This window comes from Pseudorasbora parva, chromosome 2, assembly GCF_024679245.1.
Source record: "Pseudorasbora parva isolate DD20220531a chromosome 2, ASM2467924v1, whole genome shotgun sequence".
In the NCBI taxonomy this organism is placed as follows: Eukaryota; Metazoa; Chordata; class Actinopteri; order Cypriniformes; family Gobionidae; genus Pseudorasbora; species Pseudorasbora parva.
Genome location: NC_090173.1, coordinates 1398414 through 1411915, shown reverse-complemented (window position 1 = coordinate 1411915; position 13502 = coordinate 1398414). Strand labels below are relative to the sequence as shown.

The 13502-nt window shown below is 26.6% G+C and overlaps 1 protein-coding gene across 1 annotated transcript in view; it reads right to left on the bottom strand.

The window, feature by feature from the left end:
* Window positions 1–13502, bottom strand: part of fam234b (family with sequence similarity 234 member B) — a 102907-nt gene that overhangs the window by 87850 nt on the left and 1555 nt on the right. The window lies entirely within an intron of this gene.

The window sequence follows — 13502 nt, the reverse complement described above, 5'->3', positions numbered from 1 at the left end:
CAGTTATCGTGACAGCTATAGTTACAGTTATCGTGACAGCTATAGTTATAGCTACAGTTATCGTTACAGCTATAGTTACAGTTATCGTGACAGTTATAGTTACAGTTATCGTGACAGCTATAGTTACAGTTACAGTTATCGTTACAGTTATCATTATAGTCATCGTTACAGTTATCATTATAGTTATCGTTACAGTTATCATTATAGTCATCGTTACAGTTATCATTATAGTTATCGTTACAGTTATCGTTACAGTTATAGTTACAGTTATCGTTACAGTTATAGTTACAGTTATCGTTACAGTTATAGTTACAGTTATCGTGACAGTTATAGTTACAGTTATCGTGACAGCTATAGTTACAGTTACAGTTATCGTTACAGTTATCATTATAGTCATCGTTACAGTTATCATTACAGTTATCATTATAGTTATTGTTACAGTTATCATTATAGTTATCGTTACAGTTATCATTATAGTTATTGTTACAGTTATCATTATAGTCATCGTTACAGTTTTCATTATAGTTATTGTTACAGTTATCATAATAGTTATCGTTACAGTTATCATTATAGTCATCGTTACAGTTTTCATTATAGTTATCGTTACAGTTATCATTATAGTTATCGTTACAGTTATCATTATAGTTATCGTTACAGTTATCATTATAGTTATCGTTACAGTTATCATTATAGTTATCATTACAGTTATCATTATAGTTATCGCTATAGTTATCATTATAGTTATTGTTACAGTTATCATTATAGTTATCGTTACAGTTATCATTATAGTTATCGTTACAGTTATCATTATAGTTATCGTTACAGTTATCATTATAGTTATCATTACAGTTATCATTATAGTTATTGTTACAGTTATCATTATAGTTATTGTTACAGTTATCATTATAGTTATCGTTACAGTTATCATTATAGTTATCGTTACAGTTATCATTATAGTTATCGTTACAGTTATCATTATAGTTATTGTTACAGTTATCATTATAGTTATCGTTACAGTTATCATTATAGTTATTGTTACAGTTATCATTATAGTTATTGTTACAGTTATCATTATAGTTATTGTTACAGTTATCATTATAGTTATCGTTACAGTTATCATTATAGTTATCGTTACAGTTATCATTATAGTTATCGTTACAGTTATCATTATAGTTATCGTTACAGTTATCATTATAGTTATCGTTACAGTTATCATTATAGTTATTGCTACAGTTATCATTATAGTTATCGTTACAGTTATAGTTACAGTTATCGTGACAGCTATAGTTATAGTTACAGTTATCGTTACAGCTATAGTTACAGTTATTATTATAGTTATCGTTACAGTTACAGCTATAGTTACAGTTATCGTTACAGTTATCATTATAGTTATCGTTACAGTTACAGCTATAGTTACAGTTATCGTTACAGTTATCATTATAGTTATCGTTACAGTTACAGCTATAGTTACAGTTATCGTTACAGTTATCATTATAGTTATTGTTACAGTTATCATTATAGTTATCGTTACAGTTATCATTATAGTTATCGTTACAGTTATCATTATAGTTATCGTTACAGTTATCATTATAGTTATTGTTACAGTTATCATTATAGTTATCGTTACAGTTATCATTATAGTTATCATTATAGTTATCGTTACAGTTATCATTATAGTTATCGTTACAGTTATCATTATAGTTATCGTTACAGTTATCATTATAGTTATCGTTACAGTTATCATTATAGTTATCGTTACAGTTATCATTATAGTTATCGTTACAGTTATCATTATAGTTATCGTTACAGTTATCATTATAGTTATTGTTACAGTTATCATTATAGTTATTGTTACAGTTATATTATAGTTATCGTTACAGTTATCAATATAGTTATCGTTACAGTTATCATTATAGTTATCGTTACAGTTATCATAATAGTTATCGTTACAGTTATCATTATAGTTATCGTTACAGTTATCATTATAGTTATTGTTACAGTTATCATTATAGTTATCGTTACAGTTATCATTATAGTTATCGTTACAGTTATCATTATAGTTATTGCTACAGTTATCATTATAGTTATCGTTACAGTTATAGTTACAGTTATCGTGACAGCTATAGTTATAGTTACAGTTATCGTTACAGCTATAGTTACAGTTATCGTTACAGCTATAGTTACAGTTATCGTTACAGTTATCATTATAGTTATCGTTACAGTTACAGCTATAGTTACAGTTATCGTTACAGTTATCATTATAGTTATCGTTACAGTTACAGCTATAGTTACAGTTATCGTTACAGTTATCATTATAGTTATCGTTACAGTTACAGCTATAGTTACAGTTATCGTTACAGTTATCATTATAGTTATCGTTACAGTTATCATTATAGTTATCGTTACAGTTATCATTATAGTTGTTGTTACAGTTATCATTATAGTTATCGTTACAGTTATCATTATAGTTATCGTTACAGTTATCATTATAGTTATCGTTACAGTTATCATTATAGTTATCGTTAGTTATCATTATAGTTATCGTTACAGTTATCATTATAGTTGTTGTTACAGTTATCATTATAGTTATCGTTACAGTTATCATTACAGTTATCATTATAGTTATCGTTACAGTTATCATTATAGTTATTGTTACAGTTATCATTATAGTTATCGTTACAGTTATAGTTACAGTTATCATTATAGTTATTGTTACAGTTATCATTATAGTTATTGTTACAGTTATCATTATAGTTATCGTTACAGTTATCATTATAGTTATTGTTACAGTTATCATTATAGTTATTGTTACAGTTATCATTATAGTTATTGTTACAGTTATCATTATAGTTATTGTTACAGTTATCATTATAGTTATCGTTACAGTTATCATTATAGTTATTGTTACAGTTATCATTATAGTTATCGTTACAGTTATCATTATAGTTATCGTTACAGTTATCTTTATAGTTATTGCTACAGTTATCATTATAGTTATCGTTACAGTTATAGTTACAGTTATCGTGACAGCTATAGTTATAGTTACAGTTATCGTTACAGCTATAGTTACAGTTATCGTTACAGCTATAGTTACAGTTATCGTTACAGTTATCATTATAGTTATCGTTACAGCTATAGTTACAGTTATCGTTACAGTTATCATTATAGTTATCGTTACAGTTATCATTATAGTTATCGTTACAGTTATCATTATAGTTGTTGTTACAGTTATCATTATAGTTATTGTTACAGTTATCATTATAGTTATTGTTACAGTTATCATTATAGTTATTGTTACAGTTATCATTATAGTTATCGTTACAGTTATCATTATAGTTATTGCTACAGTTATCATTATAGTTATTGTTACAGTTATCATAATAGTTATCGTTACAGTTATCATTATAGTTATTGTTACAGTTATCATTATAGTTATCGTTACAGTTATCATTATAGTTATTGTTACAGTTATCATTATAGTTATTGCTACAGTTATCATTATAGTTATTGTTACAGTTATCATTATAGTTATCGTTACAGTTATCATTATAGTTATCGTTACAGTTATCACTATAGTTATCGTTACAGTTATCATTATAGTTATCGTTACAGTTATCATTATAGTTATCGTTACAGTTATCATTATAGTTATCGTTACAGTTATCATTATAGTTATTGTTACAGTTATCATTATAGTTATTGTTACAGTTATCATTATAGTTATCGTTACAGTTATCATTATAGTTATTGCTACAGTTATCATTATAGTTATTGTTACAGTTATCATTATAGTTATCGTTACAGTTATCATTATAGTTATCGTTACAGTTATCATTATAGTTATCGTTACAGTTATCATTATAGTTATCGTTACAGTTATCATTATAGTTATCGTTACAGTTATCATTATAGTTATCGTTACAGTTATCATTATAGTTATCGTTACAGTTATCATTATAGTTATTGCTACAGTTATCATTATAGTTATTGCTACAGTTATCATTATAGTTATTGTTACAGTTATCATTATAGTTATCGCTACAGTTATCATTATAGTTATTGTTACAGTTATCATTATAGTTATCGTTACAGTTATCATTATAGTTATTGTTACAGTTATCATTATAGTTATTGCTACAGTTATCATTATAGTTATTGCTACAGTTATCATTATAGTTATCGTTACAGTTATCATTATAGTTATCGTTACAGTTATCATTATAGTTATCGTTACAGTTATCATTATAGTTATCGTTACAGTTATCATTATAGTTATTGTTACAGTTATCATTATAGTTATTGTTACAGTTATCATTATAGTTATCGTTACAGTTATCATTATAGTTATCGTTACAGTTATCATTATAGTTATTGCTACAGTTATCATTATAGTTATTGTTACAGTTATCATTATAGTTATCGTTACAGTTATCATTATAGTTATCGTTACAGTTATCATTATAGTTATCGTTACAGTTATCATTATAGTTATCGTTATAGTTATCATTATAGTTATCGTTACAGTTATCATTATAGTTATCGTTACAGTTATCATTATAGTTATCGCTACAGTTATCATTATAGTTATTGTTACAGTTATCATTATAGTTATCGCTATAGTTATCATTATAGTTATCGTTACAGTTAACATTATAGTTATCGTTACAGTTATCATTATAGTTATCGTTACAGTTATCATTATAGTTATTGTTACAGTTATCATTATAGTTATTGCTACAGTTATCATTATAGTTATTGCTACAGTTATCATTATAGTTATTGCTACAGTTATCATTATAGTTATCGTTACAGTTATCATTATAGTTATTGCTACAGTTATCATAATAGTTATCGTTACAGTTATCATTATAGTTATTGTTACAGTTATCATTATAGTTATCGTTACAGTTATCATTATAGTTATTGCTACAGTTATCATTATAGTTATCGTTACAGTTATCATTATAGTTATTGCTACAGTTATCATTATAGTTATTGCTACAGTTATCATTATAGTTATTGCTACAGTTATCATTATAGTTATCGTTACAGTTATCATTATAGTTATTGTTACAGTTATCATTATAGTTATTGCTACAGTTATCATTATAGTTATCGTTACAGTTATCATTATAGTTATTGCTACAGTTATCATTATAGTTATCGTTACAGTTATCATTATAGTTATTGCTACAGTTATCATTATAGTTATCGTTACAGTTATCATTATAGTTATCGTTACAGTTATCATTATAGTTATTGCTACAGTTATCATTATAGTTATAGTTACAGTTATCATTATAGTTATCGTTACAGTTACAGTTATCGTTACAGTTACAATTATCATTACAGTTATCGTTACAGTTATAGTTACAGTTATCGTTACAGTTATCGTTACAGTTACAGTTATCGTTAGTTACAGTTATCATTACAGTTATCGTTACAGATATAGTTACAGTTATAGTTATCGTTACAGTTATCGTTACAGTTATAGTTACAGTTATAGTTATCGTTACAGTTATCGTTATCGTTACAGTTATAGTTACAGTTATCGTTACAGTTATCGTTACAGCTATAATTACAGTTATCATTACAGTTATCGTTACAGTTATCATTATAGTTATTGTTACAGTTATCATTATAGTTATACTTACAGTTATCATTATAGTTATCGTTACAGTTATCATTATAGTTATCGTTACAGTTATCATTATAGTTATTGTTACAGTTATCATTATAGTTATCGTTACAGTTATCATTATAGTTATCATTATAGTTATCGTTACAGTTATCATTATAGTTATCGTTACAGTTATCATTATAGTTATCGTTACAGTTATCATTATAGTTATCGTTACAGTTATCATTATAGTTATCGTTACAGTTATCATTATAGTTATTGTTACAGTTATCATTATAGTTATTGTTACAGTTATCATTATAGTTATTGTTACAGTTATATTATAGTTATCGTTACAGTTATCAATATAGTTATCGTTACAGTTATCATTATAGTTATCGTTACAGTTATCATAATAGTTATCGTTACAGTTATCATTATAGTTATCGTTACAGTTATCATTATAGTTATTGTTACAGTTATCATTATAGTTATCGTTACAGTTATCATTATAGTTATCGTTACAGTTATCATTATAGTTATTGCTACAGTTATCATTATAGTTATCGTTACAGTTATAGTTACAGTTATCGTGACAGCTATAGTTATAGTTACAGTTATCGTTACAGCTATAGTTACAGTTATCGTTACAGCTATAGTTACAGTTATCGTTACAGTTATCATTATAGTTATCGTTACAGTTACAGCTATAGTTACAGTTATCGTTACAGTTATCATTATAGTTATCGTTACAGTTACAGCTATAGTTACAGTTATCGTTACAGTTATCATTATAGTTATCGTTACAGTTACAGCTATAGTTACAGTTATCGTTACAGTTATCATTATAGTTATCGTTACAGTTATCATTATAGTTATCGTTAGTTATCATTATAGTTGTTGTTACAGTTATCATTATAGTTATCGTTACAGTTATCATTATAGTTATCGTTACAGTTATCATTATAGTTATCGTTACAGTTATCATTATAGTTATCGTTAGTTATCATTATAGTTATCGTTACAGTTATCATTATAGTTGTTGTTACAGTTATCATTATAGTTATCGTTACAGTTATCATTACAGTTATCATAATAGTTATCGTTACAGTTATCATTATAGTTATTGTTACAGTTATCATTATAGTTATCGTTACAGTTATAGTTACAGTTATCATTATAGTTATTGTTACAGTTATCATTATAGTTATTGTTACAGTTATCATTATAGTTATCGTTACAGTTATCATTATAGTTATTGTTACAGTTATCATTATAGTTATTGTTACAGTTATCATTATAGTTATTGTTACAGTTATCATTATAGTTATTGTTACAGTTATCATTATAGTTATCGTTACAGTTATCATTATAGTTATTGTTACAGTTATCATTATAGTTATCGTTACAGTTATCATTATAGTTATCGTTACAGTTATCATTATAGTTATTGCTACAGTTATCATTATAGTTATCGTTACAGTTATAGTTACAGTTATCGTGACAGCTATAGTTATAGTTACAGTTATCGTTACAGCTATAGTTACAGTTATCGTTACAGCTATAGTTACAGTTATCGTTACAGTTATCATTATAGTTATCGTTACAGCTATAGTTACAGTTATCGTTACAGTTATCATTATAGTTATCGTTACAGTTATCATTATAGTTATCGTTACAGTTATCATTATAGTTGTTGTTACAGTTATCATTATAGTTATTGTTACAGTTATCATTATAGTTATTGTTACAGTTATCATTATAGTTATTGTTACAGTTATCATTATAGTTATCGTTACAGTTATCATTATAGTTATTGCTACAGTTATCATTATAGTTATTGTTACAGTTATCATAATAGTTATCGTTACAGTTATCATTATAGTTATTGTTACAGTTATCATTATAGTTATCGTTACAGTTATCATTATAGTTATTGTTACAGTTATCATTATAGTTATTGCTACAGTTATCATTATAGTTATTGTTACAGTTATCATTATAGTTATCGTTACAGTTATCATTATAGTTATCGTTACAGTTATCACTATAGTTATCGTTACAGTTATCATTATAGTTATCGTTACAGTTATCATTATAGTTATCGTTACAGTTATCATTATAGTTATCGTTACAGTTATCATTATAGTTATTGTTACAGTTATCATTATAGTTATTGTTACAGTTATCATTATAGTTATCGTTACAGTTATCATTATAGTTATTGCTACAGTTATCATTATAGTTATTGTTACAGTTATCATTATAGTTATCAGTACAGTTATCATTATAGTTATCGTTACAGTTATCATTATAGTTATCGTTACAGTTATCATTATAGTTATCGTTACAGTTATCATTATAGTTATCGTTACAGTTATCATTATAGTTATCGTTACAGTTATCATTATAGTTATTGCTACAGTTATCATTATAGTTATTGCTACAGTTATCATTATAGTTATTGTTACAGTTATCATTATAGTTATCGCTACAGTTATCATTATAGTTATTGTTACAGTTATCATTATAGTTATCGTTACAGTTATCATTATAGTTATTGTTACAGTTATCATTATAGTTATTGCTACAGTTATCATTATAGTTATTGCTACAGTTATCATTATAGTTATCGTTACAGTTATCATTATAGTTATCGTTACAGTTATCATTATAGTTATCGTTACAGTTATCATTATAGTTATTGTTACAGTTATCATTATAGTTATTGTTACAGTTATCATTATAGTTATCGTTACAGTTATCATTATAGTTATCGTTACAGTTATCATTATAGTTATTGCTACAGTTATCATTATAGTTATTGTTACAGTTATCATTATAGTTATCGTTACAGTTATCATTATAGTTATCGTTACAGTTATCATTATAGTTATCGTTACAGTTATCATTATAGTTATCGTTATAGTTATCATTATAGTTATCGTTACAGTTATCATTATAGTTATCGTTACAGTTATCATTATAGTTATCGCTACAGTTATCATTATAGTTATTGTTACAGTTATCATTATAGTTATCGCTATAGTTATCATTATAGTTATCGTTACAGTTAACATTATAGTTATCGTTACAGTTATCATTATAGTTATCGTTACAGTTATCATTATAGTTATTGTTACAGTTATCATTATAGTTATTGCTACAGTTATCATTATAGTTATTGCTACAGTTATCATTATAGTTATTGCTACAGTTATCATTATAGTTATCGTTACAGTTATCATTATAGTTATTGCTACAGTTATCATAATAGTTATCGTTACAGTTATCATTATAGTTATTGTTACAGTTATCATTATAGTTATCGTTACAGTTATCATTATAGTTATTGCTACAGTTATCATTATAGTTATCGTTACAGTTATCATTATAGTTATTGCTACAGTTATCATTATAGTTATTGCTACAGTTATCATTATAGTTATTGCTACAGTTATCATTATAGTTATCGTTACAGTTATCATTATAGTTATTGCTACAGTTATCATTATAGTTATCGTTACAGTTATCATTATAGTTATTGTTACAGTTATCATTATAGTTATTGCTACAGTTATCATTATAGTTATCGTTACAGTTATCATTATAGTTATTGCTACAGTTATCATTATAGTTATCGTTACAGTTATCATTATAGTTATCGTTACAGTTATCATTATAGTTATTGCTACAGTTATCATTATAGTTATAGTTACAGTTATCATTATAGTTATCGTTACAGTTACAGTTATCGTTACAGTTACAATTATCATTACAGTTATCGTTACAGTTATAGTTACAGTTATCGTTACAGTTATCGTTACAGTTACAGTTATCGTTAGTTACAGTTATCATTACAGTTATCGTTACAGATATAGTTACAGTTATAGTTATCGTTACAGTTATCGTTACAGTTATAGTTACAGTTATAGTTATCGTTACAGTTATCGTTATCGTTACAGTTATAGTTACAGTTATCGTTACAGTTATCGTTACAGCTATAATTACAGTTATCATTACAGTTATCGTTACAGTTATCGTTACAGATATAGTTGCAGTTATAGTTACAGTTATAGTTATCGTTACAGTTACAGTTATCATTACAGTTACAGTTATAGTTACAGTAATCGTTACAGTTATCGTTACAGCTATAGTTACAGTTATAGTTGCAGTTATAGTTACAGTTATAGTTACAGTTATCATTACAGTTATCGTTACAGTTATAGTTACAGTTATCGTTACAGTTATCGTTACAGCTATAATTACAGTTATCATTACAGTTATCATTACAGTTATCGTTACAGATATAGTTGCAGTTATAGTTACAGTTATAGTTACAGTTATAGTTACAGTTATCATTACAGTTATCGTTACAGATATAGTTGCAGTTATAGTTACAGTTATAGTTATCGTTACAGTTACAGTTATCATTACAGTTATCGTTACAGTTATCGTTACAGATATAGTTGCAGTTATAGTTACAGTTATCATTACAGTTATCGTTACAGTTATAGTTATCGTTACAGCTATAATTACAGTTATCATTACAGTTATCGTTACAGTTATCGTTACAGATATAGTTGCAGTTATAGTTACAGTTATAGTTATCGTTACAGTTACAGTTATCATTACAGTTACAGTTATAGTTACAGTAATCGTTACAGTTATCGTTACAGCTATAGTTACAGTTATCATTACAGTTATAGTTACAGTTATCGTTACAGTTATAGTTACAGTTATCGTTACAGTTACAGTTATAGTTATCGTTAGTTACAGTTATCATTACAGTTATCGTTACAGTTATCGTTACAGATATAGTTGCAGTTATAGTTACAGTTATAGTTATCGTTACAGTTACAGTTATCGTTACAGTTATAGTTACAGTTATCGTTACAGCTATAATTACAGTTATCATTACAGTTATCGTTACAGTTATCGTTACAGATATAGTTGCAGTTATAGTTACAGTTATAGTTACAGTTATAGTTATCATTACAGTTATCGTTACAGATATAGTTGCAGTTATAGTTACAGTTATAGTTACAGTTATCATTACAGCTATAGTTACAGTTATTGTTACAGTTATAGTTACAGTTATCGTTACAGCTATAGTTACAGTTATAGTTACAGTTATAGTTATCGTTAGTTACAGTTATCATTACAGTTATCGTTACAGTTATCGTTACAGTTATCGTTACAGTTATAGTTATCGTTACAGTTATAGTTACAGTTATCGTTACAGTTACAGTTATAGTTATAGTTATCGTTAGTTACAGTTATCATTACAGTTATCGTTACAGTTATCGTTACAGTTATAGTTATCGTTACAGTTACAGTTATCATTACAGTTATCGTTACAGCTATAGTTACAGTTATAGTTACAGTTATCGTTACAGTTATCGTTACAGTTGTAGTTACAGTTATTGTTACAGTTATAGTTACAGTTATCGTTGCAGTTATAGTTACAGTTATAGTTACAGTTATAGTTACAGTTATCGTTACAGTTACAGTTATAGTTACAGTTATCGTTGCAGTTATAGTTACAGTCATCATTGCAGTTATAGTTAGTTATTGTTACAGTTATAGTTACAGTTACAGTTATAGTTATAGTTACAGTTATCGTTACAGTTATAGTTACAGTTATCGTTAAGTTTCCAGTTACAGTTATAGTTACAGTTATAGTTACAGTTATCGTTACAGTTATAGTTACAGTTATCGTTAAGTTTCCAGTTACAGTTATAGTTACAGTTATAGTTACAGTTATCATTACAGTTATAGTTGCATTTATTGTTACAGCTATAGTTACAGTTATCGTTGCAGTTACAGTTATAGTTACAGTTATCGTTACAGTTATCGTTACAGTTATAGTTACAGTTATCGTTAAAAATATCGTTACAGTTATAAGAGTTACAGTTATCGTTACAGTTATAGTTACAGTTATCGTTATCATTATCGTTACAGTTATAAGAGTTACAGTTATCACTACAGTTATAATTGCAGTCATAGTTATCGTTAGTTACAGTTATCGTGACAGTTATAGTTACAGTTATCGCTACAGTTATAGTTACAGTTATCATTACAGTTATAGTGACAGTTATAGTTACAGTTATCATTACAGTTATAGTTACAGTTATCATTAAAAATATCGTTACAGTTATAAGAGTTACAGTTATAGTTACAGTTATCGTTAAAAATATTGTTACAGTTATAAGAGTTACAGTTATCACTACAGTTATAATTGCAGTCATAGTTATCGTTAGTTACAGTTATCGTGACAGTTATAGTTACAGTTATCATTACAGTTAGTTACAGTTATCGTTAAAAATATAGTTACAGTTATCGTTACAGTTATAGTTACAGTTATCGTTATCATTATCGTTACAGTTATAAGAGTTACAGTTATTATTACAGTTATAGTTAGTTATCGTTACAGTTATAAGAGTTACAGTTATTATTACAGTTATAGTTATGGTTACAGTTATCACTACAGTTATAATAGCAGTCATAGTTATCGTTAGTTACAGTTATCGTGACAGTTATAGTTATCATTACAGTTATAGTTATCGTGACAGTTATAGTTATCATTACAGTTATAGTTATCGTGACAGTTATAGTTCTCGTGACAGTTATAGTTATCGTTACAGTTATAGTTATCGTGACAGTTATAGTTATCGTTACAGTTATAGTTATCGTGACAGTTATAGTTATCGTTACAGTTATAGTTATCGTTACAGTTATCGTGACGGTTATAGTTAACGTTACAGTTATAGTTATCGTTACAGTTTTAGTTATCGTGACAGTTATAGTTATCGTTACAGTTATAGTTATCGTTACAGTTATCGTGACGGTTATAGTTAACGTTACAGTTATAGTTATCGTTACAGTTATAGTTATTGTTACAGTTATAGTTATCGTGACAGTTATCGTGACGGTTATATTTATCGTGACAGTTATAGTTATCGTGACAGTTATAGTTATCGTTACAGTTATAGTTATCGTGACAGTTATAGTTATCGTTACAGTTATAGTTATCGTGACAGTTATAGTTATCGTGACAGTTATAGTTATCGTTACAGTTACAGTTATCGTGACAGTTATAGTTATCGTTACAGTTATAGTTATTGTTACAGTTATAGTTATCGTGACAGTTATCGTGACGGTTATATTTATCGTGACATCGTGACTGTTATAGTTATCGTTACAGTTATAGTTATCGTTACAGTTATCGTGACAGTTATAGTTATCGTTACAGTTATAGTTATCGTGACAGTTATCGTGACAGTTATAGTTATCGTTACAGTTATAGTTATCGTGACAGTTATAGTTATCGTGACAGTTATCGTGACGGTTATAGTTATCGTTGCAGTTATAGTTATCGTGACAGTTATAGTTATCGTTACAGTTATAGTTATCGTGACAGTTATAGTTATCATTACAGTTAGTTATCGTTACAGTTATAGTTATCGTGACAGTTATAGTTATCGTTACAGTTATAGTTATCGTGACAGTTATAGTTATCGTGACAGTTAGTTATCGTGACAGTTATAGTTATCGTTACAGTTAGTTATCGTTACAGTTATAGTTATCGTGACAGTTATCGTGACGGTTATAGTTATCGTTACAGTTATCGTTATCGTGACAGTTATAGTTATCGTTACAGTTAGTTATCGTTACAGTTATCGTGACGGTTATCGTTATCGTTTTAGTTATCGTTATCGTGACAGTTATCGTTATCGTTACAGTTATAGTTATCCTTACAGTTAGTTATCGTTACAGTTATAGTTATCGTGACAGTTATCGTTACAGTTATAGTTATCGTGACAGTTATAGTTATCGTTACAGTTAGTTATCGTTACAGTTATAGTTATCGTGACAGTTA